The following is an 8,619-nucleotide window of genomic DNA, read 5'->3' on the forward strand; positions in this document are numbered from 1 at the left end:
ATACAAGATGACACTTAACGACACTTTGTGGTTATACGGTGACCTAAAATGACACCTGTGTTGAAAAACAAATGGAACACTCTCTGCACATACTTCAAGGTTTAAATATATACCAGTCACGGGTCAGGAAAATTTCAGACAGGAATTATGGTACAAAAAACAATGCAAACTAATAATTATGAAATATTTATCTTGATTTAAATCAAATAATGTGGTCGGGGGAATGCTGTTTAAGAAAATACTTTCAAGAATAGGTGCCACTTTATTTTTTGACTCAGCGAATAAAAATATATTAGCTGTGGAAAACAAGCTTCAACGGGTCTGAACTGTATTTCAACCTAGTGTAATTAAAACGTCTAAGTGTTTTATATAGACTGTTATATTAAGGCATCGACATTGATTTATTATGCTGATCCGAAAAAAATATGCTAGGACACCAGTGCACCAGTGCACCAATGAAGGGGATCGGCCTCCTCTGGGGCCCAAAAATAAAGGAAAGTTTGGCGTAGTCAAACGATATTTTATGGCGACAACAATCTCCAGAGCTTATTTACGCACATGCGCATTCTGCACATGCGCAATTCTACCTAGAGGGGTGGTCCCAATTGAGGCACATGTTGCTACTTATACCAGGGGACGTCACTGCCTGACCCATTTTGCGCTCATTCTGTTGTCGCGCACGATACGTTGAAGCTACAAGTTATCTCCGACTTTCAACTTAAACCTTCAGTTCAAAAAATTTCATCGGCTTTTCCTTCGATGAGACCTTTCCAGCAGTTCATCGATATTTCGAACCGTTACAACACGTTTACAGCATATATCAGCGTAAGATTATGTACAAGTTCAAGCAGGGAGTAGCTGTACATGTACACTGTACGTAGTACATCTGCCGACTATTAGGCTACATGAAGGCGGTAAGTTATTTTCTCTACTGATTTATCAGATGCCGTTGACATAATCCATTTGTTCGTGACTTTCTGGTTTGCTCTAATAATGGTCACGGCGACTGCACTATAAGGCTCCTTGCGTATCACCTATTCAATTTTTTAGTTATCACTGAAGTTACCGTTTATACCTACTATTTATTAATTATCTTTGAGTTGCACATTTACGACTCCGTTTATAAGTCTTCTGATCACGATTGTCTTATCAACCCCCACCCTTCACACATCTTGAATTTTGGGGTTCACTTATGCTTAGGGCACTACAACTGATAAGTACACATAGTTATTAGCTTTTTCCTTCTACTAAACAAGATCATGTTACATGGATATTGCAAGAATAGTACAGTCACGGAAGATTTAGTGAAACAAAAATACTTATTGAAGCATATCGCTTTTAGATTTTTTATATTCTATAAGCCCTATTCATTTTCTGGGGTCTTTTCCCTTTCAGCTTTCAGTGGATATTGTAAAACTTTCCCACCCTAGTTAAGCCACCCTGTGTTCCTGCCCCAATTTCATTTCACAAATCTCCAAGAAGAGTTTCCTGTTCTCTGATTTTAATTAAAATTACACCCAAGCTTAACGTTCCTTCTGTGGCCTATTAAACGAATCTGGCCCCTTTTATTAAACAGTTCACAGAGGCTTACGATCCCTGGCCTTACTGCCGAGGGTAATTATGCCCTCACCCAAGCAGTATCATCCTGGCCACCTGTTATGATAGTGATAAAGGCTGACAGCTGCCTAGTAGTAGTTCTCATAAGTTAAGTTCGAGCTATAATGATGAACATATACGTTGGATTTACGAGTTACTGGCTAAGTGTAGACATTTAATATTACTTTAATCATTCACCCACAACAAGAAAAACAAAACCTTTGGGTCTCAAAATGCAAACTAGCTCAGACACGCTTTTGAACTCATAACGGTTTTAAGATCAGAGGTTGATAAAGAAGGACACAGTTTATAATAAAGGGCAATTTAATAATTATTTTGGGTATCGATTATCTCACAGCCAAGCATGACATCTTGCCGTATATCTTAGTATTAATAACCTTCCAAAAACAATGTAAATGGCCTCATCCTGGAAATTCAGTATCCTTAGTCGTATATCAGGACCCATGATTCAAACTTTCATATAATGTTTACCCCATAGTAAAAACACAACAACCACTTTAATTTGCTAAGATAGGGATTTATTTTAGCTTCACATACATACATTGAATACCCAATCAACTAAACTAAATCAAGTACACCTGTGTTAGTAAAACAAAGGACTTCCTAACCCTGGGGCGAACAATACCCAGGAAATCACACCTCTAGATATCTGATCGTGGGCACCTGGGCCCTTGCAAGTGATGGCCCTTAACTTACTGCAGCTGAGTTATTGTTCTGTGTTTACTTCATTGCAAACAAAATGTTCATATAAACTGCAGTCTTAGAACACAGACAAGAGTCTTACATAATCCCATACGTACACCCTGACAACCCTTCCTAGCGCCTAAAGAGGGCAATTCATACACAAAGCTTCCTCAATCACCGATGGCCGGTTTCTAGTTAGAAAGTAGTGTAGCTAAAGTTGTATTGTTTTATATTAAATTGTTCTGTTAATTAACGTAAACGGGTGGTCCGTATAGCCACTATTTATGCCAGATGTTAAGGGGTCTAGGATATTAAAAATACGTCTAAAACTCGATTTTTAGTTTTTTATACGTTAGAAATAATCAATTTTGTATCTAATACTCAATTAAGTTATATTTGTGAAACACGGACTAAAAATATACATTTGGACGAGTTTTTCTACCTGTCCTGACTGGTACGGGTGGCAGGCTTTAGGCTCCGCCTCCGTTGTCAAGCACCGTTACTATGGGGGGCGGGGCAAGAATGGTTGTCTAACTTCTTAAGCTGTTACGCGTGCCCTGGCAGCTCATAAGTCTTACGTCAGCTAAGCAGAACACAGTTATATACACAGTCATGGGAAGAAAGAAAGTCGTGAGAAAACGGATGAGCGAGGAAAGCAAGAGAATTTTGAAAGAGAGTGCTTCTGGTGGATGGAGAAACCCCGCGGTAAAGACTCGAGATCACACTTGAACTGCTGAGTATTCGTACAACGTCTGGGGTTGTCAGAAAAAAATCGTAAGGCAATCATTTTATGCACAATAAAGATTGTAATAGCAAGCAAGTTTTAAAGTAATATTGCCACCCAAAACATTTTCAAATTCGCATATTACGGTCTTGGCACTCTGTGGCATCATGGCATATACGTACCCACATTCGGCCATTTCTCGGAGTAAATCTTGCTTTACTTTCTCAATTTTCGCGTCTTGGTGTGTAGAGCGGCGCCCACGCACGACGGGTGGCATTGTCCTCTGCTGGCACACCAAGTAATCCTCTTTTTGTTTGTAAGCGCTTCCTTAGACACTTCCTAGACAGTGCACAGACTCCTACTGCGTCAGACACAATTATGATTAATTACGTCAGTGAAACGAGAGTAGGTAGACCTACTCAGCTGTCAATCATTTCCCAGGGAAGAGCGACTTTCGTGGTACGAATAAGTTTGCGTACAAAAGTAAGATTTTCTGGCATCTAGGTAGAAACAAACAACCCAATTTTAACACGTAATGGTGTATAGACCTTCCCGATCAACAAGATGATAACAGGTAAGGTGGAGGTGCAATTATTTTGCTTAAATAGCCCAATTACCTGAGCAAAATGGTTTAGGAGCGATTTCTCAGCTTTGAAGATTGATAACATAGTCTAAACTTCAATCCCCATATCTCATTCTGTAACTGTCAGATTGACATGAAATTTGATGTGTCTCTGTTTCAGTATAATATCTAGTCGTCTGAGTCTTGGTTTTTGGATTGACCTTTTATTTTTGAAGTTATTAATACTGAAATTGGAAGGTCCATATATATTTCGTAAAATTCACGTTTTATCAAAATAAAATCAAAAGTAAAAATAAAAAGAGAAAATCCTGACAGAGTTTAATGGAGTTTGTGCTAACCTTTAGATAGCTATTTCAATCGTATTAATAGGGCTTTTTGTTTAAGAGAAATTCTTGATTAAAAAAAAGACAATTTTAGCCTCAAAACGCTGATATTACGTCACTCGTGTTACACTGTGACTACAAACTTTGAAAAATTGTTTGGCTTGCTAGACCTTTTCTTTAAGTTAATAGGAAATTTCATTAGCTGCATTAGTTTTGGACTTTTTCGTTAATATCCAAGATCCCTTAAACATTAGTAAATATACCAACGAATCAAGGCTATATTCGCCAATAACAGCTCGTAATTATCATTGAGCCCAATGAATTTTTCCGACCGTAATATTTCCCCTTCTAACCAAGGTAGGGACATTGAAGAGTTAGCCCGTCGTTTTCACGACGAATTCGGTGCTTCTCTTGTGGTGGAAAATATAAGTTCACCACTGACTGCGTCCCCCTCACCCTTCTTTTAACGATCAAGTCGACCAGCTCAACATTCATCTTGCAGACTTGCCCTTATGAAATCCATTTACTTCCTTTTGGAAGAACGTAGGTCTGCGGAAAGTGACCCGGTTTCACATCAAACCAGACGGGGTGCATCTTTCGGAGGTTGGCCAGTATAAAGTGTATCGTAGTATGCAGGGCGCCACTATTAGGAAGGCCTTTTGGCTTAGCATTAAGTTTTTCCTAATCCCTTCCAACTTCATCATAAGTCTTTTCAGGTCCATAGACTCATTTCTTCTTCTTGTTATAAGCCCCGACCTTTTCAGGGCCACCGGTAAGTTCGCCCTTGTCCTTAGTTCTTAAAACATACCCACAAGATATCCTTATTTTTTCAGATATCTTGTTGTATATTTATTTTCACCGTCATCATATGTCCTTTCAGGCCCATAGACGCATTTCTTCTTCTTGTTATAGGCCCCGACCTTTTCAGGGCCACCGGTAGGTTTGCCTTTGTCCTTAGTTCTTAAAACATACCCACAAGATATCCTTATTTTTTCAGATATCTTGTTGTATATTTATTTTCACCGTCATCATATGTCCTTTCAGGCCCATAGACGCATTTCTTCTTCTTTCAGGCCCCGACCTTCTCAGGGCCACCAGGAATTTCCTTTTATTTTTTTACCCCCCCCCCCTTTTTTTTTTTTTTTTTATTCCAGGCTGCTACGGCGTGGCAATAAGTTTAATGCCTTATTTTTGTAACATTTTTGTCCGCCTCGCTACGTCGGGGTGAGTGGCACGTTTTGTGTCTTTATATTCCACTCCGCTTCGTCGGAGTGAGTGGCACGTTTTGTGTCTTTACATTTCCGACCTGTTTCACAGGTTGAGTGGCATAATTTTTCATGCCTTATTTTTGTAATATTTTTGTCCGCCTCGCTACGCTGGGGTGAGTGGCACGTTTTGTGTCTTTATATTCTGCTCCGCTTCGGCGGAGTGAGTGGCACATTTTGTGTCTTTACATTTCCGACCTGTTTCACAGGTTGAGTGGCATAATTTTTCATGCCTTACTTTTGTAATATTTTTGTCCGCTTCGCTACGTCGGAGTGAGTGGCACGTTTTGTGTCTTTATATTCCGCTCCGCTTCGTCGGAGTGAGTGGCACGTTTTGTGTCTTTACATTTCCGACCTGTTTCACAGGTTGAGTGGCATAATTTTTCATGCCTTATTTTTGTAATATTTTTGTCCGCCTCGCTACGTCTGGGTGAGTGGCACGTTTTGTGTCTTTATATTCCGCTCCGCTTCGGCGGAGTGAGTGGCACGTTTTGTGTCTTTACATTTCCGACCTGTTTCACAGGTTGAGTGGCATAATTTTTCATGCCTTACTTTTGTAATATTTTTGTCCGCCTCGCTACGTCGGGGTGAGTGGCACGTTTTGTGTCTTTATATTCCGCTCCGCTTCGGCGGTTTAAGTGGTAAGTATGTGTATACGGTAAGTGGTAAGTATGCATATATATATATACTCCCGATCTCAACATCAGTTTGAGTGTTTATGTTCCAGCCCTCTGCGATTTCCTCTGTGGGGTCTTCCTTGCCCAGTGCGCTTGGGCACCAGTCAAGGTTATGGCCTCTTTGCAACCCCACAAACGAAATTTGTGCAAAATTGCTTGAAAATGATAACTTTTGCTGACTCGTCTCATCATTATTTTTAGGATGATGAGTCTTAGTTAATATTTCATATTTAATCTTTATCCCTAAGGCCATAACATTTAATGCAGGCAACAATTTGCCACATTGTTATTATTGTTAAAATTATTAGGATAGTGAGTTTATTTAATAAAAGCGGCCTTGTTTGGCCAAATCACGAACACCCGATAGTCTTTGTTGCATTCTCTTTTGCTATGAACGGGAATATGCAAGTTTGTGATGCACTGGGATGGAGGAGACATAAAGGAAAGTTTGGCGTAGTCAAACGATATTTTATGGCGACAACAATCTCCAGAGCTTATTTACGCACATGCGCATTCTGCACATGCGCAATTCTACCTAGAGGGGTGGTCCCAATTGAGGCACATGTTGCTACTTATACCAGGGGACGTCACTGCCTGACCCATTTTGCGCTCATTCTGTTGTCGCGCACGATACGTTGAAGCTACAAGTTATCTCCGACTTTCAACTTAAACCTTCAGTTCAAAAAATTTCACCCACCGCCTTCCCCGTCTCCTCCACCATACATCAATTGTTTCCTCAGCCGACTAAACTTTGCTTGCATTATATTTGACCATCATACTGCGTGCGTTTTTTTTTTTTTTTTCTTTGATTTTTCAGTTTTGTATACATGTCAGGAGCACCTCCGTCCCCTGAAAGTGCCCGTACACAGTCCAGTACCGGTCATGCCCCAGCGAAACCTTCGTTTTAAAGACTACCTCTATACTGGACAGTCATCAGCCCAAGGACCTGTAAGATCTTCCTAGTCCAGAGGAAAAGGTGCAATCGGATGAAGGTTTTACAATGCAATTGACTTTACAGGTTTTAAAGACTACCTCTTTACTGGACGGTGATCAGCCCAGCAAGCCTTGCGGGTTAATCATACATTATTACAGACATAAGGCGTGAAGAGTTTCGATTTTTCATCTGTAGCTGTGGAATACCGATCATCTGCTGCAGTTCAAGTAGCGACGGTTCATCCGTATATTCTCATGAAGTCAGAGGATATTGGGTCAACATTATATGAATGTCTCACAATGTCCCAAGAAATATTCGAAGTCAATTTAAAGGATTACTTCTGCATAATCCAAACAGCGGCCCAGCAAGCCATGCGGGTCCATTCTTGATCCTTACTCACTGCAGAGGTCATTGGAACAGCGGTATAAAAATATCTGACTTCTCCGTTTTAAGGGGCCAAGTGGGCCCCATTCCCGGTTTTTGCTACAAAACTGTAATTCATTCCAGCATGTTGTGACAGGAGTGTTGCAAAAAATTCGACTTGCCTACCCGCTGTTTCATGTCGTATGAGAATTTTGACTCTATTTAAATGACCCAGTCATGTTTTTCTCATATTTTGACCCAGCAAGCTTTGCGGGTCCATCTGTATATCGGTTGAAGTGAGGAATGTAACGGGAACATTTGTGTAAGAACATACCTATCTATGTTATCCCCGAGATTATATTATTTCTTCATGTTTTATTCTGCCATTGATAATTGTAAACTGGAAAGAAATTGCTTTTCCGCAGAATATCACTTAAAACCGTTAATTTTATTCTAATTAACAGGTACGGCACAAGCTAGGATGGCATGGCAATTATAGAGAGTTCACTCTTCCAGCTGTTTTCAGCATATGGGAAAAACTGTACCTCCCCCCTTCCTTCAAAAAAAAAAAAAAAAAAAAAAAAAAAAAAAAAAAAAAAAAGAGGAAGTAGGGGTTAGGCCACCCGCTAACAGCATTGTCATGCCGGTACTAAGGTAGAATTGTATTGAGAGTCCTGCAATGCATTGACCTTGCCTTTGGAATCAGACAAGCTAAATAAGATGCACTACCGTTGTCAAATAATTGCTTATCGTGGACCACAGCTTACGATAACTGTTGCATGGTGGGGGCCTCTTTGCAACCCCACAAACGAAATTTGTGCAAAATTGCTTGAAAATGATAACTTTTGCTGACTCGTCTCATCATTATTTTTAGGATGATGAGTCTTAGTTAATATTTCATATTTAATCTTTATCCCTAAGGCCATAACATTTAATGCAGGCAACAATTTGCCACATTGTTATTATTGTTAAAATTATTAGGATAGTGAGTTTATTTAATAAAAGCGGCCTTGTTTGGCCAAATCACGAACACCCGATAGTCTTTGTTGCATTCTCTTTTGCTATGAACGGGAATATGCAAGTTTGTGATGCACTGGGATGGAGGAGACATAAATAAAACTTTACTTTTGCAGTTGATTTTTTCTGCTCATGTTGATCACTTTAGGGGTTAAAGAGAGAGGCTAGGGGCCATCAGAAGGGCATGATAATCCCTTTTTGATCGAAAATAAGTGTCATCTGTTATACCGGTATGTTTTATGATCAATGTTGCTGCAGCTTGTTACAAACAAGCTACGGACAACACACATCACCTACGACTGAGTTAAGACCTACGTTAACACTATTCACGTTTGTAGCAACTAGCTTAACTCTGGCTAATTGTTTTGCTTTGGAGGAACGCGGGCGTAACTGCTACGCCTTCAATACGCAATACGCTCCGTCGGTAGAACA

At 39.9% G+C, this 8,619-nt stretch overlaps 1 long non-coding RNA gene across 2 annotated transcripts; it reads left to right on the top strand.

Moving 5' to 3' along the window:
• The first annotated feature begins 491 nt into the window (after window positions 1–491).
• On the top strand, window positions 492–8,202 carry LOC147761165 (uncharacterized). 2 transcript variants are annotated; one of them, XR_015335202.1, is made up of 2 exons: window positions 492–914; window positions 5,086–8,202. It is a non-coding gene; the product is annotated as an uncharacterized LOC147761165 (long non-coding RNA). The 2 variants fall into 2 exon arrangements; XR_015335201.1 differs by having other exon boundaries at window positions 6,691–8,202.
• The last annotated feature ends 417 nt before the right edge of the window (window positions 8,203–8,619 follow it).

The sequence above is a fragment of the Lingula anatina genome, chromosome 6, assembly GCF_051362555.1.
Source record: "Lingula anatina isolate TDL-2025a chromosome 6, LinAna3.0, whole genome shotgun sequence".
NCBI lineage: Eukaryota > Metazoa > Brachiopoda > Lingulata > Lingulida > Lingulidae > Lingula > Lingula anatina.